The following is a 23,663-nucleotide window of genomic DNA, read 5'->3' as shown; positions in this document are numbered from 1 at the left end:
GCAAAAAGAGAAAACATGTCGACTGCTGATCTGTAGATCGCTCTTTCGAGTCCAGCAAGGATTTTAATTTATTTTGAGAATACTTGATACTAAAACTTTTGTGATATAAATCCAAACTAGCTGTTCTTAGTTTGGTCAGCGGGAATTTACATTTCTAAAAGAAATAAATTGATAAAGACATGCATTCAAAATGAAGTACATTTAGTGATGATTTTCTGTGCCAGACAGATATCTGTCTTCTATCTAGTATATATATTACTTATTTGGCGGATTGATATGTAGTCTAAGCCTGTTTTTAATTATCTCGTTATAACAAGTCAGTATCTCGGTTATCTAGTTATAACGATACTAATTCGCTATAACGAGATAACTAACTCGTTATAATGAGATACAGTACAGACTCGTTATAACGAATTAGATCATCGTCACATGTCAAGGGTTATTGCGAGGTAACGAATCAATAACCCTTGACTTGTGAAGATGGAATTAGATTTCATTTCACTTTTCAAAACCAAGCCAATCTGGCTTTAAACCAAGCCAATCTGGCTTTCATACCCTTGTCCCAAGATTAATTCATACCAAATGTGAAAAGAAGAGAAGTAGCTATAAGAAGTTAAAAATGTTCATTTTTAATGGATGACAGACGACGATGGGCGGCAACCAATGGCAATAGGTAACCCGAGTTTACTCAGGTGACATAAAAATTAATATACTGCATAGATTGATAGAATAACGGAATATTAATCTTTTTAGCGATTATAATTTTCCCATTAAAATGAGTTGAAGTGCATACAATTACAAACTTGCTTGTGCACATATCCGTGTGTGTGTAATATATATGATACTTGTGGAATTTTATTAACATTTACATCTTGATTCTATAACATTGATTATAAAGGTCAAACGACATGTTATTGGGGATCATATATGTATGGAGCGCCAAATTAACATAAACTCAGATAATTGAAGATATCATCAATTTGTTTGATGCGCGCCTCAATTCAATTGAAGATCTCTTCAAATAATTAATGATATCTTCAATTCTGAATTATTGCGTCCATTGATCAATGATAGCATTAATTCGTCAGCTGAATTGATGCGCGCTTTAATTGAATTAATGATCTCTTCAAATGAATTAATGATATCAACAATTGAATTGATGCGCGCTACAATTCAATTGAAGAAAGCAATACTTCATGAATCAAAGACAAAATATGGTATACACATGGGCAAGCAAACTGGTACGCACAAAAGAAAATAGACAGACTTGTAGCTTATTAGATTTATTAGCGGTAATGATCACGGCTGCTCATAACTAGTGCAAGGATAAAAACCACAACCCGAAGTGAACCCTGGGACCAGATGTACACCCGGGAAAATATAAGATAATGTTTATTTATATTTTTTTAAACAATATTTTATCATGTATAAAACATAAATGGATTAGGCAGCAGGCATGCAGCCTATATAAGCCTTCTCCAAAATTTATATTTTATTTATATTTGTGATATCAATTAAATGAATGAAAAATCCAGGTGAGCTCTACTGGCAAGCTGAATCTCCGCCCACACGGAAATGGCAGCCGTGACGGAGGAATGGCTCGAAATAATAGGTTCTTGTCTGAAAAAAAACAACAACAAAAAAACAAAACAAAAAAAACAAAGCCAAAACACCGACAACAAATTAAGAAATGTACAATTTCAGTTTACGGGGAGGGCTGGGCGGATGAATTTCCATGTGCGAACTGCTGGGGAATCTTGCACGGTGGTCATGACGTAATTTATGACCTCACTAATACCCAAAAAGAAAATTGTTGGCAGCGGGAAATTGCCCCGGTGATACAGATTAATGATTAATATTGATATTTACCTTAGATAAACCGATTTAACTTCGACGAATTAAATCCTAATAATGCGCGCATTACATCCTCGCATTGGGTCAAATGCTGTCTGACGTGTTTCATACCGATTGTTAAGCCGTTCTTGGTACACTGATTTGACTGCGGATAACTCCGTTTACCTGATCAGGATATGGGGCTCACGGCGGGTGTGACCGGTCGACAGGGGATGCTTACTCCTCCTAGGCACCTGATCCCACCTCTGGTGTGTCCAGGGGTCCGTGTTTGCCCAACTATCTATTTTGTATTGCTTGTAGGAGTTATGAGATTGATCACTGTTCGTTATCTTCACTTTGCATCAATTGATGAGAGCAATAATTGAATTGATGCGCGCATTAATTCATTTAATGAGAGCAATAATTGATTTAATGCGCACATTAATTCAAGTATTGCTTTCTTCAATTGAATTAATGATATCTTTAATTCATTTGAAGAGAGCAATAATTCTTTTAAAGGGAGCAACTATATAATTAAAGATATCTTCGATTCAATATATCCACAATTGAATTAATGATATCTTTAATTGAATTGTTGCTCTCGTTAAAAGAATTGATGCGCGCATTAATTCCTGATACAGAACATTGTAAAGGATTTAAAGATATCTTTAAGTGAATTAAAGAGATCATCAAATTATTGATACCGAGCTCTAAATTAATTATTGCTAGCAATATTTCTACTAATTTGATGCTCTCATCAATTGAATTGAAGAGAGCAATAATTGAATTAATGCGCGCATCAAATCTATGATTGATCTCATTAATTGAATTAATGCACACATTAAGTCAATTATTCCTCCATTAATTCAATTGATGCTCGCATTAATTCAATTGATGAAAGCAATAACTGAATTAAAGCGCGCATTAATCATTTGATGAGAGCAATAATTGATTTAATGCGCGCATGGAACAAATCCCGTCATCAGTATACTTCATTACCATTTTAAAAAGTATAGGATGGGAGAGAAATGTGCTGTTCTTCACTGTGATAACTCTCCAGGTATGCATATTTTATCTTCATTTTTCAGATACACCTAGTTCTATTCATTGTGGTGACATGTATACGCTGCTTCTAATATTTTAAAGCTCTATTCATCTTTAGGTAAAAATGGTATCTTATTGGATATTTGCTATGAGTAAGCTACATTGGGCAATTGAACTTCACATTCAGATACCAGGGCATATAAAATGTCAAGTGGATGCAGGCTTTGCTCAGATCCAAAAGACGTGATTTTGTGTTAATATAAATTAATATTGAAAAGCCTGCATCCACTTTTTATTTTATTTATATAATCTATTATTCGGACACAAATCATGCAAAACTTCAATTTATTATTCGGGAACAAATAATACAAAACTTCAATATCTGTTATTAGTATACAAAGGTCATAAGTCATTTACAGAAACAAGTACCTGTGATACAACACTATTCAGAAGGGAAGTACCCATAGCTGTAGTCACCGCGTTTGCCCCTTACTTATGGGAACACTGTACATATACTTCATCACCATGGAATAAAGAACTATAACACAATTTGAGGTGTTACATTACTATGAGTAAAATCGTTGATCCACCCCTTTTTAATCGATGGATGCCGCGTACGTGAAGCTTAAAATAGATTTGGAAAGTCCCTCCAAATCTGCTTTGAATCAGAGGAAATACTGGCATGATTTCTTTATATCTCCAGGTCAGTAACAAAACAATTTTTATGAATAATGATGATGATACGAAATAGTATTTAAATAGTTTTTAAAAGTCACATTTCCGGAATAAATGCTATCGTAAAGTCCGCGGATTGAATAACATGATTATGCGACCGAATTTAATCAATTCTGCGTTTATGATATTACATTTTGAATTAAGAATTAAGAAAATAATGTTCTTACGAATTTAACTTGTCAGCAACCATTTGCCATTCTCTGTCTTTTATTTCTTTAATCTTTCCGGACTTTCCACAACCCTTCAGAGGTCCAAAGAGGATTTCTGCTCTCGTTTTCACTTCCTCTATTAACAGAACTTCTTCCTCAGCGGTCCAATTTTGTGCCCTAGCTTTCTTTTTTACTTCCATCGTCTCCATATTGAAAGGAAATGCAGCAGACGACAAAATTTCAAGACGTAATATTGGTATATTTACATGTTTCTATGACGTTTTCTCACCTTTTTAACATTCAAGAGCTCTACAGGGCCGCTACCAGCGCTGAAAAAATTCCGCGAAAACTGTCGCGCACGATAAGATTCTCAACTCAACTCTTGAGAATATACTCATCTAAGAATATTCTCAAATCGATTTATGACGGCTGATTTGAGAATATTCTTAGCTGAGTAATTCTCAAGAGTTGAGTTGAGAATTTTTTTGAGAATTCTCAAAGTTTTATGACGGCGGGGCCAGGACATATAAAATGTCAAGTGGATGCTGGCTTTGCTCAGATCCAAAAGACGTACAGGAGGTGATTTTGTGTTAAAATGAATTAATATTGAAAACTTAAGATTATATCTAGCAAAATAGAGATTTTTTATAATGGTGCATATTTGTTCAAACCCTTTATGCGGCGATGTCTGTTTTTCTATATCAGATTGTGACACCTTACAGCACGTTGCTCACGCAATCTCTAAGTACTCCAAAAGTAACGAGGCTGTGATAATAGAAGATGGAAATGTGAAATACTATCAATGGAAAGAATATACTCTCTCTCTCTCTCTCTCTCTCTCTCTCTCTCTCTCTCTCTCTCTCTCTCTCTCTCTCTCCTACACACACGAACAATTGGGTTGTCAAATTTTGGGGAGAATCGTCACTTCATGACATACATAATTAAATGCTCTTTTACAAAAGTATATACAATACAAATTATATACAATATAAATTACATACAATATAAATTACACGTTCAATGCTTAATTTTGTTAATCAATACGTATATACCCCCCCCCTCCCGCCTCCAATGGACTGATCCACAAAGCACAAGGTGAACACTTAAATGGACATGGAAACGATTTGAGCTGAACATTTTCTAATTTAATTTTTTGATTTTTTGATATTTAGAATGCTTAACTAAGGTATTACTAATGATTAGGACAAATTTGAATGTCGGTAGTCAAGGTACATGGGAGATACAAGTCCTTGTTATGTAAACGCTATATTCTATTAAAGCACGAGCTTGTTTACAAAACAAAGAATTGTGAGTGCTGTATCTCACTTACAACTCAACAACTGATATTCAAATTTTGGTTGACCATTAGAAATACTTTAGTTAAGCATTGTAAATAATAAAAATGGAAAAATAAAATTAGAAAATTTTTCAGCTCAAATCGTGTCCATGCCCCTTTAAGATATGCATGACTTTCGATAGCTTTCGTTTTAGTAGGGGGAGGGGTCCAGTTCGCTACATGGGTTCGATTCATCTGTTCAGTCCTTTCATTCTTACATTTCCATTATTACTCCTTGCTTTATAAGTGGCGGATGGCAATTTTATATATAAAAATCACAAACATTGCTTGTGAAAATACCCGAAAATGTTCGTTGTCAAAAATTCTAGTAAATGCTTATGTTTCTCACCAATTTCAGAAGTCATAGAAAAGTGGTTTATGCTTAATTCAGAAATCAGTTCGCACTGGAAAATTACTGGTATACTTTTTTAATAGACGAACGGAGGGGGTATTAAAAACAAATAAAAGAATACTAGTATGATGTTTTACTGGGAAATTCAGAATATGTGTAACCCTTTAATTCAGTAAAATTTCTAGACTTGCTCGCTCCATTGACTCTAACCAACACGTGCCGCATGCTAAATATATGAAATGTGAACTAGTATGCAACATGCATTACAATAAGTAAAAGTCTTCCATCCAATAGCACATACAGAATTATCTGTCCCGTTTCCTACAACATACACATTGAATTTCATTTTAAATTCCAGCTTTAGACAATCGAAATGATTTTAATAGGCAACAAACAAGGCTTGATCAAGTCTAGGATACATTTCTTCCCCCCCCCCCCTTTCTAAATGTGTGGTGCTTCATCTATACAGCTGGTGACGTCTCAATATGAGTGAAAAACTCTCGATGGGAGTAAAACAATCTCTCTCTCTCTCTCTCTCTCTCTCTCTCTCTCTCTCTCTCTCTCTCATGATAATTCATAATATTGAAACAAATTACCACTTTCTCAATTAAAGAAAAAACACAATACCACATCGACATTGAAGCACTCTGATATGTTTATTCGACTATAAGCAATTTCATATAATTAAGAAATTGAACGAAGGAACTGAACCCAAATGTTTATTAAATCAAAAAAGTCACATGATGAGAATTAATTTGATGTGTAGCGCTAATTCTCGTGTACTTCCATAATACGTTATACCTTGTAAGCAAACGTTTACGTTCCTCTATAAAAGAGAGGTTAACCTCATTATTGAATAGTTATTACTTTTCTACAAACAGGGGTTTTACGCAGTATGCACTCTAAATCCAAATAAAACAGAAAACAAGTCATTCTAGCTTTCTTTAAGTTTTCACTCCATACTCGGTCAGTAATTGTCGAATCTTAACGTGTCCTTCTCGAACGGCGTAGAATGCAGCATTCTGTCCCTCATTATCTACACTGTGTAGAAGGTCAGGGTATGTTTGGATGATATAACGACTCATTTCTAATCCACCGTTCCTACATGCCGCGTGAAGAATGTTCCAACCGTTATTGGCTTTATGTTTGACGTCTACTTCATTATCTGCCAGTAGTTGTAGAATTTTAACGTTTCCTCCTTCAGAGGCGTGTAGAGCAGCATTCCATCCAGCATTATCTACACTGTGTAGAAGGTCAGGGTATGTTTGGATGATATAACGACTCATTTCTAATTCACCGTTCCTACATGCCGCGTGAAGAATGTTCCAGCCGTCATTGTCTTTATGTTTGACGTCTACTTCATTATCTGCCAGTAGTTGTAGAATGTTAACGTTTCCTCCTATAGCGGCGTATAGAGCAGCATTCCATCCATCATTATCTACACTGTGTAGAAGGTCAGGGTATGTTTGGATGATATAACGACTCATTTCTAAGTTAGCTTTGTCACATGCCACGTGAAGAATGTTCCAGCCGTCATTGTCTTTATGTTTGACGTCTACTTCATTATCTGCCAGTAGTTGTAGAATGTTAACGTTTCCTCCTCTAGCGGCGTATAGAGCAGCATTCCATCCATCATTATCTACACTGTGTAGAAGGTCAGGGTGTGTTTGGATGATATAACGACTCATTTCTAATTCACCGTTCCTACATGCCGCGTGAAGAATGTTCCAGCCGTTATTGGCTTTATGTTTGACGTCTACTTCATTATCTGCCAGTAGTTGTAGAATTTTAACGTTTCCTCCTATAGCGGCGTGTAGAGCAGCATTACATCCAGCATTATCTACACTGTGTAGAAGGTCAGGGTATGTTTGGATGATATAACGACTCATTTCTAAGTTAGCGTGGACACATGCCGCGTGAAGAATGCTCCAGCCGTTATTGGTTTTATGTTTGACGTCTACTTCATTATCTGCCAGTAGTTGTAGAATTTTAACGTTTCCTTCTCTAGCGGCGTGTAGAGCAGCATTCCATCCATCATTATCTACACTGTGTAGAAGGTCGGGGTATGTTTGGATGATATAACGACTCATTTCTAAGTTAGCGTTGACACATGCCACGTGAAGAATGTTCCAGCCGTCATTGTCTTTATGTTTGACGTCTACTTCATTATCTGCCAGTAGTTGTAGAATTTTAACGTTTCCTCCTCTAGCGGCGTGTAGAGCAGCATTCCATCCATCATTATCTACACTGTGTAGAAGGTCGGGGTATGTTTGGATGATATAACGACTCATTTCTAAGCTAGCGCTGACACATGCCATGTGAAGAATGTTCCAACCGTTATTGGCTTTATGTTTGACGTCTACTTCATTATCTGCCAGTAGTTGTAGAATTTTAACGTTGCCTCCTCTAGCGGCGTGTAGAGCAGCATTCCATCCATCATGATCTACACTGTGTAGAAGGTCGGGGTATGTTTGGATGATATAACGACTCATTTCTAAGCTAGCGCTGACATATGCCATGTGAAGAATGTTACAACCGTTATTGGCTTTATGTTTGACGTCTACTTCATTATCTGCCAGTAGTTGTAGAATTTTAACGTTGCCTCCTCTAGCGGCGTGTAGAGCAGCATTCCATCCATCATGATCTACACTGTGTAGAAGGTCGGGGTATGTTTGGATGATATAACGACTCATTTCTAAGTTAGCGTTGACACATGCCACGTAAAGAATGTTCCAGCCGTCATTGTCTTTATGTTTGACGTCTACTTCATTATCTGACAGTAGTTGTAGAATTTTAACGTTTCCTCCTCCAGAGGCGTGTAGAGCAGCATTCCATCCAGCATTATCTACACTGTGTAGAAGGTCAGGGTATGTTTGGATGATATAACGACTCATTTCTAATTCACCGTTCCTACATGCCGCGTGAAGAATGTTCCAGCCGTTATTGGCTTTATGTTTGACGTCTACTTCATTATCTGCCAGTAGTTGTAGAATTTTAACGTTTCCTCCTCTAGCGGCGTATAGAGCAGCATTCCATCCATCATGATCTACACTGTGTAGAAGGTGTGGGTATGTTTGGATAAGATGTTCACACGTTTGTAGCTCCGCATTCTTGCAGGCTTCGTGTAATACATTATCATGGTCCTGTTTGTGATCAGGCTGTATATATTCTCCATTTCCTAAGAATTACAGAAAACTGAATATAGAGTGTGTTACTGGGTGTTAGATTAGTTGTATTATAAAATTGAAAGACTCGAAAAATTGATACAACTAGACACTTTATGAAAGGACTGTAATAAAAATAAAGCAACCTCTATTAGTACGGGTTTAGGATAGGTCTCACCGAGGGAACACGATTTACTGTATAGGACGAGTCTTAGACAGAAAACCTTGTTTCCGAGATCTACTTTTTTTTTTTATCCATCATAAGGAAGCATTTTACTGACGGCTTATCACAATAATTTAGAGTTTTTGAGAAAATTCTAAATTCTCAGGACAAGGGACGTTATTGGCTATATACCGCCGAATATTTTTTCTTCATTTTTTCAACTTTCATACTATGCTTAACTATTCTTTTTATTTACACAACTAGGATGTTCTTCTAATCCCACTTACATGAAAATGACGTAATATTTTATTATGACGTCATGAATATACGCTAAAGATGAGCTGTTTAGCAGAATCTGTTGATTTGAAATAAATTATGAATAAACTTTAGCAAAAACAAATACTTTTGCATGCAACAACCAGATTTATATTTTGCATGTTTAATTATCCATTAATATTCTTCTTTCATTATCAATATGGTGTCGGATGTTGGCTGCAAACAATATGAAGTTTAAAAAAGAATGAATGCTAAATCGGTTGTTTTCGATACGCAAAGTCAATATTTTGCATGTTATAGAACTCAAAAATAATAATACTTTTGCATGCAACAACCAGATTTTTATTTTGCATGTTTAATTATCCATTGATGTTCTTCTTTCATTATCAATATGGTATCGGCTGTTGGCTGCAAACAATATGAATTTTAAAAAATAATGAATGCAGATATCGGCTATTTTCGATACACAAAGTCAAGACCTCACCACTGCCGGTGAAGGGCTGCACAATTTAGGCCTATGCTCGGCGCTTATGGCCATTGAGCAGGGAGGGATCTTTATCGTGCCACACCTGCTGTGACACGGGACCTCAGTTTTTGCGGTTATCCGAAGTCCGCCCCCATTTAGTCGCCTCTTACGACAAGCAAGGAGTACTGAGGACCTACTCAAACCCGGATCCCCACGGGATCATATATATATATATATATATATATATATATATATATATGTGTGTGTGTGTGTGTGTGTGTGTGTGTGTGTGTGTGTGTGTGTGTGTGTGTGTGTGTGTTCGTGTGTCTGTGTGTGTGTGTGTGTGTGTGTAATATATGCACATTTACAAGTACACAGTAAGTGAATCTCGAGAATTTTAGAATTATTCTGTAAAAACAACCCAGATAACTGGCTTGGATTTGAAAAAATCTCAAACTTAAGTTTGAGTTTTCTTCTATAAGAACAGTATAATAAAATACCACGTGTATTTTTATTATACCGGTCGAAGGTCAATCTCTAAAGCTTACAAAAAACGTGAAACGATTACATGAATCGAAAGAGGGATGAGATGGACTGGGAATTCATACATTTCAGAGAAATTATTGCCACCAAAAAAAATGGAAGGGGGGGGGGTCGTATAGTAATATCCATACTTTAGGTGCCTGTGCTCCGAGACTTTGATGTGACGTCACACCCAGAACTCGATCAAAAATGGTGCAACGATGTGTTGTCGGTGGATGCAGCAATATTAAATAGAATGCGTCTTTATATGACTTCTCTCACTGGTATTAAACTGATGTACGTAACTGCAGTTATACATCCCAAGATGGCGGAAGAAGAAACAGTTAAATTAGAATAGCGATGTTTTGTATTTTAGAAAGCAAAGTGAAATACACTCCACGAAAGAGAATGCCTATTTATATCAATAGTTCACGACTGTACCCAAAGTCTTCATGATACTGTCCCGAATTTGCTGTAATCAGTATTTGAAATACGTAGATTGATGTACGTAACTTTCACAATATGATGTACGTAACTTTCAGATTTGCACATAAACGATGTACGTAACTCAAAAGATCTCCATTAAACTTTTATTCATCTGTTCATTCAAAAAGCCCGATAGAATGCCTTCACCAATAAAAATCGCATGTTAAATAATACTACCAACATGCTATCAAATAAAACTTTCAATTTAAGCTCTTTTAAGAAGATTTAGGAACGTTCTTTCATATCTATGATGTAGTACCTATAATGCTATAAGTTGAAGAGCAATCAATCAAAAAATGGCACAATCACTGATAAACTTCATTCAAAGTACGCAACAAATATTCTTCAACGGTAACCAAACTCGTTAATGTATGAGCAAGTACAGCATCGACCATGTTTTTTAACAAAAGGATAAGGGACCGCTCATTTAACTTGGTTGGTTGGTTGGGGGGGGGGGGGGGGGTCGCGACAGAATTTTTAATTTTTTCCGCACTCAGCGGGCGACAATTGGTTTTTTTTTATTATTAATTTACGCTTCGCGACAATTTTTTCCAGTTTAATTTTGCACTACTTTTATCTGGGACTACTATTAATGCAAAACCTTGCTTCAGATATTTTATTTTTCCCTATTTTTTCTGCGCCATTTTTTTTTCCGCCAGCAACAAAATTAAAAAAAAAAACATAGCTCCTTTCCGCAAGTTACATGGTTAGTCCCTAAGCAAAATTAACAAAAAGTATTTTAACACACCGAAAATAACAGATAAATCAAATGAATGTAATAGCATGAGCGGTTTGTCCACTTTATGTTTGATACTTAGTCAATATGGCTATTCTTTTTGCTTTCTTTTATTTCGACGTGTTACAACACTTATGTATATCATGCATATGCAGACGAGAACGCGTGAACTGATATTAAAATAATATATTGAAGGTAATTAATTGGTATTAATTGTACTCAGATAAAACAGACTCTGGAGCTCTGAAGATCACATGAAAATTTTCGAGGAGAGTTAATTCCAGCAGAGTAATTGAGTCTACGTAGTATTACAGCAAAATAATACCAAACAAATCATGTTTGTCAACGTATCCTAAAGAAATACCTGGTAAAAACATCCCCCAAATATGTATGCACATTTTTACCAACACCCCCCACCCCCGCCCAAAAATAATAATAAAGAATTACTGAAAATCTACACAACCTGAAAAATATAAAACATCAAGATCTTCTAAGCTTGTGAAACATTCATACAAGTTAATGATAATGATGTAAATGTCTCCTTTAAATTTTTAACCCATTCAAAATACCAAGAAAACCAACCCCACAACATCCATTTTACCTACCCTCCCCCTCTCCCACGACAGAAATACTACGGTTTTGTTGGACCTCCAAAAGACACCAAAATTCAAAATAAGTAATCCCGAGAATAGGCATACCGTAGTCTTTAAATGGTTCAAAATTTGGAGTAAGACCCCCCCCCCCCCCCCCTTTCCCTGTGTGCAGCATCTGTTCGTATCAAATATCTCAAGAGGTTATAGAATGAAGTCTTTTTGATCGCTAATGACATTCTTTCTCTGCCACAAAGTATGTGCATTACTTCTCTGCTTGTTTAGCTGCTTAGAAAGCAAGCTTTAGGGTTTGTCGAACTACGAGTGAATTGCATAGTTACGTATATCATAAAGGGAAATTACGTACATCAACCAAAAATATTTTAATGAGTTACGTACATCACGTGTGTTTTTACACAGGAGTTTAACTCGTCCATTCAGGAGAAACAAACGGATTTTACCATTCTAAACGATAAAGCGTAAAGAAATCCACAAACTTGACTAATTAATATCACTGAATAGTTGATAGGATAAGATATAATCTAAATTGAAAAATTACCCGTTTCTTCTTCCGCCATCCTGGGATGTACGTAACTGCAGTTACGTACATCAGTTTAATACCAGTGTTCTCTGAGACGAGTTTGTTTATTCCACTCGTTACGACTGGAAACGATATACAGTCGTTTAACTGGTAGCGAATCGGTTTGTTGTTATGTCGTGCACTCAGCATACATTTGTACATGGTCAAAGTTCCCAATGTTCTTGATTGCTGTTTAATTTGTATTTCTATGCTTTTCATTCAAATAAGTGGTACAAAAAGTTCTCAAAATATGAATGTTACAGGCAAAGATATGTCACCCCCCCCCCCCAAATTTCCTGGTTTCTAATACATTTTACAGTATCGAATCAAGCGATCTCTACTTCTGCTGACACAATAGATAAATTCGGCGGAATGAAATATTGTTGAAATATGCCTAGAAGAAAATTCTACATAAAGTATATTAACATTGCTTGTTGATTTGAATGTTTTTTTCTTCTAAAACTAAACAGTATGAAAACTTTTGCATTTTAAGAGAAACTTTTCGTGATATGCTTTATAAATATCAAATCAACAAACTTTGAGACGCAATTTTTCATGGAATATTTTTGCTTGTAATTCGTTTTGGTATCATCTTCACTTCTGCCAGCTTTTCAGGTTTTTCCATCCCGTAAAACGACATTTTTCGAAGTTCGAAAATTCATGATTTGAAACTTGGAAAACAACTCGTGGTTAGTGTCGATGTTATAATTTCATTTAAAAGTCAATTATTGTTTATTTTAATATTTTAACTTGTTACAATTATCCTAGATATTGAAAACATACTCAATCTGGATCAACAACACACTGAAAATTTGATTAAGACGCATTCGTTTACACACTTGCGCATGCTCAAACATGGGTCATTGTAAATACTGTGGAAATTAATCAGGCAGATGTTACAAAGACACCACACAGGGGGAAGATATTCATCTTTTTATTGTTTTTACCTAGTAAGAAATTTTTAATTGCGTCACTGTGTTTTTCAAGGATATTTAAATCAAATTTATTCGATATTGGCAAATATTCATTATCGGTAAAACGACTGTATGTATGTCTGACTGTTGTTTGCGGCAGTCATTTCAATATTATTACCTCCAATGGCGAAGATAAGTGGGTTCAAGAAGAAGTTGACATGGACATCTGGGGCCATATCATCCACCCATAGAACTCTATACCCTCAACACCAAAGCCTGAGCAATGCAGACGCGCTATGCAGATGAGTAAAAACTATATTCTCGATTGAAGTCGGCATTACGCAAATTCGATGGTCGTTATAACGATCTAGTTCGTCAATACAACATATCATTGGGTCAAATGCTGTCTGACGTGTTTCATGGCGATTGTTAGGCCGTTCTTGGCATGCGTACTGATTTTGACTACGGATAACTCCGTTTATCTGATCAGGATATAGGGCTCGCGGCGGGTGTGACCGGTCGACAGGGGATGCTTACTCCTCCTAGGTATCTGATCCCACCCCTGGTGTGTCCAGGGGTCCGTGTTTGCCCAACTATCTACTTTGTATTGCTTATAGGAGTTATGAGATTGATCAATGTTCGTTATCATCGCCTTCCATGATAAACGTAATTAGCGTATTGTGTCGTTGTGTGTTTACATACGAGTCGTGCTATGTCACAATAATGCCAATCTTCTTGCTTTAAATCACGCTTTCATGGTTAAGATAAACTTATTTGTACTATATTATGCAGTGATAAGGAATCTTACGGGCCGTCTGCCCCCTCTAAATCTGTCACTGCATGATTTCTAATAAATAATTATAAATGTACATGTTTATAAACCATTTTGGCAGCTAGCTGTTTCATGCCATTAAATGACCATTTTGAAAATACTAAATTGATTCTTTGTATCATACTTGTAAAGTTGAAACTGATAATGAAGCTATCTCTGGTCCACCTGGCCCAGAAACCGTCAAAGGGAACTCAATTAGAACTAAAACGAGGGAGCATACAGGTCAACACTAATAGTTATCCATGCAGTTTTCAGTTCCAGTAGTTTTGTTATTTTTGTTATTGATATGTGAAGATGGTTTTATGTTCAAAACAACCTTCAAATTCTCTTAAGAAATGCTGAAAAATATCACACTCCCAAACCAAATATTCAATTGTTTCTTCTGCTATCTGGCAGAATGTACAATTCTTATTATTTCTACTTTTGATTTTGAACAAGAGGTACTGTGAGCCATGCTCACTAAGAATACCTCCCGCTTACCCCAATCTCCCAAAGGGTGTTGTTAATAGGTATAAATTACCTCTTTCCTGAGTGTAAAAATATGATATGCCTTTGTAGAAGAAAATGGAAGATATAGTCCGAACACAAATCCATGGTATAAACCTATAATTTTGACCTTGAGATCAAAGGTCAAGGTCATAAAGAGGTCATGAATGTACATGACACATAGTCACATGTTGATACACCCCTGTCTTATGGTATGACTATGTCAAAAACTATAATGAATTTTGACCTTGATGTCAAAGTTCAAGGTCATATAGAGGTCATGAAGGTACCCGACACATCGTCTCATGGTGTACACTCATGTGTCAAATATGGTATGCCTATGTCAAAGAACAAAAAAGTCATGGCCCTGATACGAATCCATTGTGAAAACCTTTACTTTTGACCTTGAGGTCAAGGTCATATTGAGGTCATGAAGGTACCCGACACATCGTCTCATGGTGATACACTCATGTGTCAAATGTGGTATGCCTATGTCAAAGAACAAAGACGTTATGGCTCGGACACGAATCCATTGTAAAAAAAAAAACCCTTTCATTTTGACCTTGAGGTCAAGGGTCAAGGTCATATGGAAGTCATGATGGTACTTGACACATTGTCCCATAGTGATCCACCTGTGTGACAAATATGGTATGTCTATGTCAAACAACAAAGAAGTTATAGCCCGGACACAAATCCATTGTAAAAAAAAAAAAAAACAACCCTTTAATGTTGACCTTGATGTCAAGGGTCAAGGTCATATAGAGGTCATGAAGGTACTTGACACATCGTCTCATGGTGATCCACTTTTGTGCCAAATATGGTATGCCTATGTCAAAGAACAAAGAAGTTATGGCGCGGACACGAATCTGGAGACGGACAGACGGACAGACAGACAGACAGAGTGATTCCTATATACCCCCGAACTTCGTTCGGGGGGTATAATAAGCATGAGTTTGAAACTAAATTTTGTTCAGAATTCCATATTTTTAAAACCAATGTAGTTTACAATTACTTGTAACTTTAAAAAGCAATCTGAAAATTATTTTCCATTCTTTGTCATTTAATTCAAATATTTCAGTCCACTTTCTTTTAGCAGTTGGTTATGTGCAGTTTTGATTGAGAAGAGTATAAAATGTTCCTGATTTTTTTTTTTGTATCGTAGAAGATTACAGTGTATATATACTCGATATAATCAAAGGGTTTGGTAGTTTAGTTAATTTTCTTTTTTTATCAAACTTGACTTTTTTCATCCATGCTTTAATAGCATTCATAACACTCAAATATTCTATAAAATTAATAATTTTTACAAACTTGAATCCGTACTACATGTATGTCATGAAGTTTTCATGTAAATATAAACTTTTCTGGCCCAGTGGTTCTTGAGAAGAGTTTTTAAAACATTTCCCCTGTATATTTGTATGTAAAATTTGACTCCCTATAGTGACCCCACCCTACCCCCGGTCATGGTTTTAACAAACTTGAATCTGCATTATATCAGGAAGCTTTCATGTACATAGAAATGTTTTTTTTTTTTTCTGGTTGGGTGGTTCTTGAGACGAAGATTTTAAAAGATTTTCCCTATATATTCCCATGTAAATTTTTTATCCCTATCGTGGCACCACTCCACCCCGGGGTCATGGTTTTAACAAACTTAAATCAGCACTATGTCAGGAAGCCTTCATGTAAATATAAGCTTTTCTAGCCCAGTGGTTCTTGAGATTTATAAATATTTTCCTTATATATTTCTATGTAAAAATTTGATCTCCTATTATTGTCTCATCCTCCCCCAGGGACCATGATTTTAAGAAATTTGAATCTGCATTATTTCAGGAAGCTTTCAAGTAAATTTATACTTTCTTAGCCCAGTGGTTCTTGAGAAGATTTTAAAAGATTCCCCCTATATATTTGCACGTTAATCTTTTATCTTCTATTGTGGCCCATCCTACCCCGGGGGGCTACGGTTTTAACAAACTCGAATAGATGCACTATGTAAGGAAGCTTCATATAAATTTCAGCTCTTGTCTCAAGTTATTAAAACAAAATGTTGGCCCATGAGTAATTAATGCCCATTTACGCCGGTCCCACCTCGGTGATAAATATTTATCAGTCCCTAATATACCAGAAAGGTAGAGAATTCTTATCACCTTAACTGGACCCATATTTACTAAAGTTCGTAGACGTAAACGTAGGATTTACGTCTGACTTAAGATTAGAGTTACGTACTCATAAAATGGTATTCACAAACCCGTTCGTAGCCGCAAACGTAACTTACGATGTACGATTGCACTTACGCGTGCGCAGTGGCTATTTTCACTTCAAAGCGTAAAAAGTGTGAATTTGCTCATTTACTTTGAATTCCCTGCGCTACCGCCGCATTATGACGAAAAAGAACACAGAACTTTGTGAGAAAGCAACGAATTTCAACGTATACGTATGCCTGCCAACGGCATGTCGATCAACTGTACCGTTATTCAGTGTTGTTTACAAATCCAAATGGAAGGTTCATCAAATTTAACGCATTTGACTTGTGCATGGATCTGCGATGCTGTAGGTGTTCAAAAAGAAGTCGGCATGGACTGACAAGTAAGTTAAGTTGTTTTTGTTTTACCACTGACTACTCGTCACTAGGCCCCTGAATAATGTTAAATTGACTTCAAGGGGATTCAGTACATGACACACATCGCAAAATCACAATCCCTTATTCATTTTGTTCTCAACCTATGTAGCTGCTATAATGCCTGGATCTAAATTTCTAAATAGTGAGCACATATACATACAGTAAAATATCTCTATCTCGAAGTTCAAGGGACTTCGAAAAAACTTCGAGATATCCGGGGGTTCGAGATATCCAAAATCGATCTTGAATTTTTTTTTTGAAGGGGGATATATGATGCATAGTATGGGATTTGCATTATAAACAACAACCCCGTTGCCGTTTCTTATAATGCAAGTTGATTGATATTGTGGGATTTCCAAGGCAAATATTTCGGTGTTTTTTTTTCTCCATATCTATAAACATCACATTCACAATGTGTTTCAAAATTAAGATGATCGTACAATTTGTATGCTTACTTTACTGATGTCTAGGCCCGACTAGGATGTAGCTATTGCGTTGTAGTGAAAGAAGCTATCACGTAAGAAACAAAAAAGACGGATTTTTAAAAAGAACTTTTTATGTTTATTAAATACAATATCTTATTAAGTACAGCTAATACGCATGCTATTCTATTCAGCATTTTTTATCCATGTTGATAATGTGTTTGGAGGGATTTCGTATTTTTTTAGCGATGGCCGCCTTACTGTCAATTCCTTTCTCTACATCTGCAATAGCTTGAATCTTAGTTTCTATGGTATGCGATTTTAACTCTCTTTTAATGCCAGGGATTAGCAGCTTGTCTTTACTGTCTTGAGACATGTTGTCGAATGATGAAAATTTCACGGGTCTCTATTTATATGTTGTTGTGATCCAAAGTGTTTAATTTCTGTTCACTTTGAAGATTTTCGTGTTTTCTATGTTCTAGTTTTAATGATGAGGCGTGTATTATTAAATGCATTATCGTTATTATGATTAACTTCAAGCTCACTTGGACAATTTTGTGCGTTTATCTAACCCACATGTTAATGATATAGCGTGTATCAATCAAAACACCATCCCTGGAATCGGGCGTGTCGGTTCATAATTGGCGGTGGACTTAATCCGTAATGTTGGAAGGCTTCACTAATCACCTGAGCTGTTGAAACAATTATGGCCACCCGTGACTACTTGGAAAAGGCGAGGGTGGATTAGCGGTCATTAATTATAATTGATGTAGCCGCGGGCGGAGACGTGTGTTTTAACGACGCCAGGTATGGTAAGCAGACCGGAAAATTGACTGCACTTCGAGATAAGCCAGATGAAATTAGGCATGGGACCTTGAAAATACTTCGACATAAGCGGAGTATTCGAGATTACCGTGTTCGAGATATCAGAAGTTTTTCAAATCATTTATATAGGGAAAACGGCCGGGACCGGCGGTTGACTTCGACTCAAGCGGGGTATTCGAGACAAACCATATTCGAGATACAGATATTTTCCTGTATGTGTTAGTTATTTACAATTTTATATGTGCCCACTATTGACACATTAAGACACAAGCTCATTTGTGTACATGGTAACTTCAAACTTTTGACAATACCACAATTGAAATTCAAAATTATTTATCCCATTTTTTTAATTTCATGACTGGGACAACATCAAAGCAGTACCATAGCTACCTGTACACAAGTACGCACATGCTTTCACATCATTTCGCAAAAAGAAAAACAAGAATATTGGTGAAAAATGAATCTAAAATATACATTATATATATACAGGCACTAATTCTAAAATGTCTGATTTGTACAACTGTGTGAAGTCAGTGTTAATTTATTTAATGTAGAATAACATTGACTATATATTAATTGGAGATATTAGGTGTGATATACATGTAACATGCACTAGATATCCAAGTTAGCTGACCTCTGTTATTTTTCAAAGGGTCATAAAGGTGCTCAAGAAATAAATTGCCAACAGACAGCAGCATTCCTTGATTTAGATGCATTTCTCTTCATGTCCTCCCCTGAAAAATTTTCCTTGATGCCTCAGGGTTAGGATTGGGATGCAAGATGTACAGTACATATATATGATGTAAGTATATCCACTGTTTGTACACATTTAATCATTTCTGTACTTACAAAGTTTTAAAACATCCAAAACAAATTATGGCACATGATGTAATGATTTTTGTAATGCATTGATGATTAAATCCTTAGGCAAAGATTTAAGAACATAAATTTATGAGTTTTTATGATCAAAGTTTGTCCATTTTGCATGTTTTGTACCTGTCTGTCTAAGCATATCTTCACCTTTTTGGCAAATAGAAATTTAACCAATCTAAGGACATAACTATGTTTCTTTGAAATTATTTTTTATCTCCTCGATATTAAAAATTCTTGCATGATTTCCAAAATAATAGCTGCAATTTTGTCACCAAAATTTAAAATCAACACTCAATAAAAATTGCTCTATATTATATTATATTTCTGATCAGTAATAACACATGTATTCAGTTATTTGAAACACCTTTTAATCTCAAAGCAAGCAAATGAATATATGTAATGTTGGTGATTAAATAATTATTATCTTGCAAGCCAATAATTCTTCTTTATATATTTCTTTACACTAAAAGCGTTATCAAATGTACTTTTATTAGGTCACCTGAGTTTACTCAGTAACCTATTGTAATTAGTTTTCATTCGTCGTGTGTTAACAATTGAACATTTTTAACTTCTTAATAACTACCAGTCCAATTCTTTTCAAATTTGGTATGAAGCATCCTTGGGACAAGGGGGACCAATTTTCAAAAATCTTCTTATCAAGAAACACACATATATAAGAAAAACTAAATGCATAGTGATGTAGAGCAGGCAGGGCTCTACCAAAATTGTGAATTTTATGATCCCCGGGGTAGGGGTTTTGACCCCAGGGCAGGGCAAATCTTGTTATATAGTGTTTATGTGTATAAAACACTTAAATTACATCTTCTTTAATGCTATTGATACTAAATTGAAACTAAATGGATAGAGTAGGTAGTCTTTTACCAAAATTGTAAATTTGATTTCCCCCAGAGTAAGGGTTTTGACCCCACGGTGGGGCCAAACTTAGTATATAGTATCCATGTGTAAGTTTGCTGATACTGTATAAAATATAAATGCAGAAAAGGATGTACAAAAAATGGTGAATTTCACAACCCAGGGTTATGACTTTAAGATGAGTCCAAATTAGTCATATCTTTTGATGTTTTCATGTGAGTACATCTATTTAAAACCTTTCATCAGTGTATGCACTTTGAGGGATGTGAAGTTTTAAGACCACATCTTGTTTTATACTGTTGCTAAACATTAGAATATAATTAGCTTAGATATTTAGAACAGGAAATTTTTTCTAGATTTCATAGTCCATGGAAGTAATGATACTTTTCCACTAGTATTCAGGTGGCCGATTAGGCCTGTGGGCCTCTTGTTAGGTTTTTGTTGTTTGTTTGTTTTTTTATTTTACTAAAGAAATATTTTTATTAGTCAGTAATACATATCCCTTTGCCATTGGGAGATTTTGAGAGATAAAAATGGTTGCCATCACTTTCCTAGCAAATATGCTCCTTTAAATTTATAATGTTGTACTACCATGTATTATATGTCAGCCTGAGTAGCTCAGTGCAAAGGTACCAGGTTCAATACTCAATTGTGCTAAATATTTTTCTCACCTTCTTTGCTACAGTAAAATCCCATTCATATACCTTACTGCAGTACATATCAGCTGATTTTACATTTTTACTTGCCACAACCAGGAACTATCAAAATATGTTAACTCTAGACTAATTAAACCTGAGAATTTTGTTGAAAGAAAATAGAATGCAAGTGAATTGTACCTGAAATGTCACAAAAAATAATTTTTTATTTATAAACGTGAATGACCTTAACTGAAACTTACCATTCTTGGTTAAAAAGTATTTTTTTCTGGTTTGGAAAGAAGCCAATTTCATTAAAAGGGGAATGGTTAATGAAAAAATACTAAAGTTGACCTTGGGGTCATTTGAAATCTTTTTCTTAAAATGGGCTCTTGGGTTATAAATCATTAAAATTAGAAATTGTAGGTGATACTTAATGATATCTTCCCAGGTATGGTGTACGGTAGATGAATATACTGTAAATAAAATCAGTATTATCACAATTTTACAGTTTATTTAACTTACAATTATGTTGCATGTGTTTTTCAAGCCTTATGAAATTTGATTGCAGTGTAATGACAGTTGTTTATTTAAATCAATGTAATACTATTATTTTTCTAGGTCCATGGGTACATTGCTGTAATGGCTTGAAAAATCTTTTGCGAAACCGAGAAATGTTCATCTTCCATTGCCATGATTGTGTAAAAGGACGAGCAGAGGAATGATTCAAAAATATATGGCAGGATTGAGAATCTAACCCATGACCCGTAGTCTGGTACTCTACCCACTGATCAATCCATGCTGATGGTCCATCTGCTACATTGATGTCATCTTATATATTTATTTATATCATATGGACATTTAAAAATTGACAGTAAAATAAAAAAAAGTTTGATATTCAGCAAAATAGAATTTGTTACAATACATGTTTAAGAAATTAAGTACATGTACATGCATTGTTATGCATACAATTATGTACATGTAATTATATTTGTTAATAGATACATTTTTAGATGAATTTTCATGTTGTTATTGATATTGACATGTACATGTATTACTTCCATTTCTAGAATGATTTTAACATCTTGATATTAAAAAGATGACATAATAAATAAAACTTAAATATTTGTCAACAAAGTTGTCTGGTGGGTTAAAATTTGTAAAGAGGAGCATTAGTACATATGTCGGTTTAATGTGAGAAGCCTTCAGAATGAACTTTTATCAGTGAGATTTTTGTAAATTGGGGGGGGGGGGATGTACTTCAACAAAATATGTATGTTGAAGGCATCATCCTTGGAGTTTGGTAATATACACTGCAAAGACTTTTACATAGCTGATCACATATAAAGGTCAATTACATACAAATCATGAATGGTAGAAAGATTCATATATATGCATTATCAATGAAGGTTTGACTACTGTAGGATTATAGTTAAAGGAAATGGCACTCTGAAGGATTGAAAGTCTACACATGACTACACTAGTAGGCATCACAATTGCTGTCTGAAACAAATTACACAAAATTGTATTCTTGGAATGAAATGCATATCTTTTTTTTAAAGAAATATTTATTTAGAGGCTCATTTCCCTGTTGTGTAATTTACAATGTAACAAATAGTTATTTGGACTACCAATATTTGCTTATAACCACAAAGTAAAGATCATTTATCTATAAGCAGAAATAGTTTTTCTATAGCTGTCGATCACCATGTATTCTTGTACACACAGTGACTCTCTTCTTTTCAAATCTAAAACATTGCATGTTTGATTGCATATATATACTTTAATTTCACCATGTTTGGAAAATTAAAAAAATGTATTTCCCTGAAAGATGCTAGACCTACCCTATATAATAAGATAAATGGCAAATATTCTTTTTTTTAAAATAACCTGCATGACTAAAATAAAAAGCTTCCCAATTATTTCTAAAGGCAAGGTTAGATCCACCCAGTGTGATTAAAATCAAATTTCGCACTTTGCTCGATATACGGACAGCGACTGTCCGTATATCGAGCGAAGTGAGAGGTTTGATTTTAAATCCGACTGAGATCCGCCACAAGGTAAATTAGATCGGGCTCAAAATTTTGAGAATTGTCACACAATTGCAGATGATCTCAAAGAAAACGATAATCTGAATAAATACAATTAATTTGTGTATTACTAACCAGCTTATATGCATCTAGAGGGTTTGTAAGGTCTTTACGCAAGAAATTATCGATAAAAATGACAAGTCGCCATTTGCTTTGTTTATTCTTAAGGTTACGATCAGCTTACGTGTACTAGTATAGCACACGTAGAGAACTTACGCTTATTTCTGACGTAAATATACGTCTACGACTGTTAGTGAATACCGTCCCACACGTAAACGTACGCTATGTCTAGATTTACGCTACGTTTACGTCTACTAACTTTAGTAAATATGGGCCTAGTGTTTCTTGAGAAGATTTTAAATGACCCCATCCTATTTTTGCATTTTTGTGATTCTTTCCCCTTTGAAGTGGGCATGACCCTTCATTTGAACAAACTTGAATCTCCTTCACCGAAGGATGCTCTGTGCCAAGTTTGGTTGAAGTTTGCCCAGTGGTCTGGAGAAGACGATGAAAATGTGAAAAGTTTACGACGCCGACAACGACGACGACAACACCGACGGACAACGGACAAATTTCGATCAGAAAATCTCACTTGAGCCTTCGGCCCAGCTGAGCTAAAAAGACAAGCGACTTTTAAAAACCACAAACATGTATACATATTACA

At 35.3% G+C, this 23,663-nt stretch overlaps 1 protein-coding gene across 1 annotated transcript in view; it reads right to left on the bottom strand.

Annotated features, from left to right (window-relative positions):
- LOC125654951 (uncharacterized) overlaps positions 1-23,663 on the bottom strand; it is a 188,173-nt gene that overhangs the window by 88,174 nt on the left and 76,336 nt on the right. The gene's annotated exons all lie outside the window — the stretch shown is intronic.

Source organism: Ostrea edulis, chromosome 7, assembly GCF_947568905.1.
Source record: "Ostrea edulis chromosome 7, xbOstEdul1.1, whole genome shotgun sequence".
Classification (NCBI taxonomy): domain Eukaryota; kingdom Metazoa; phylum Mollusca; class Bivalvia; order Ostreida; family Ostreidae; genus Ostrea; species Ostrea edulis.
This window is presented reverse-complemented; position numbering and strand designations above follow the sequence as displayed.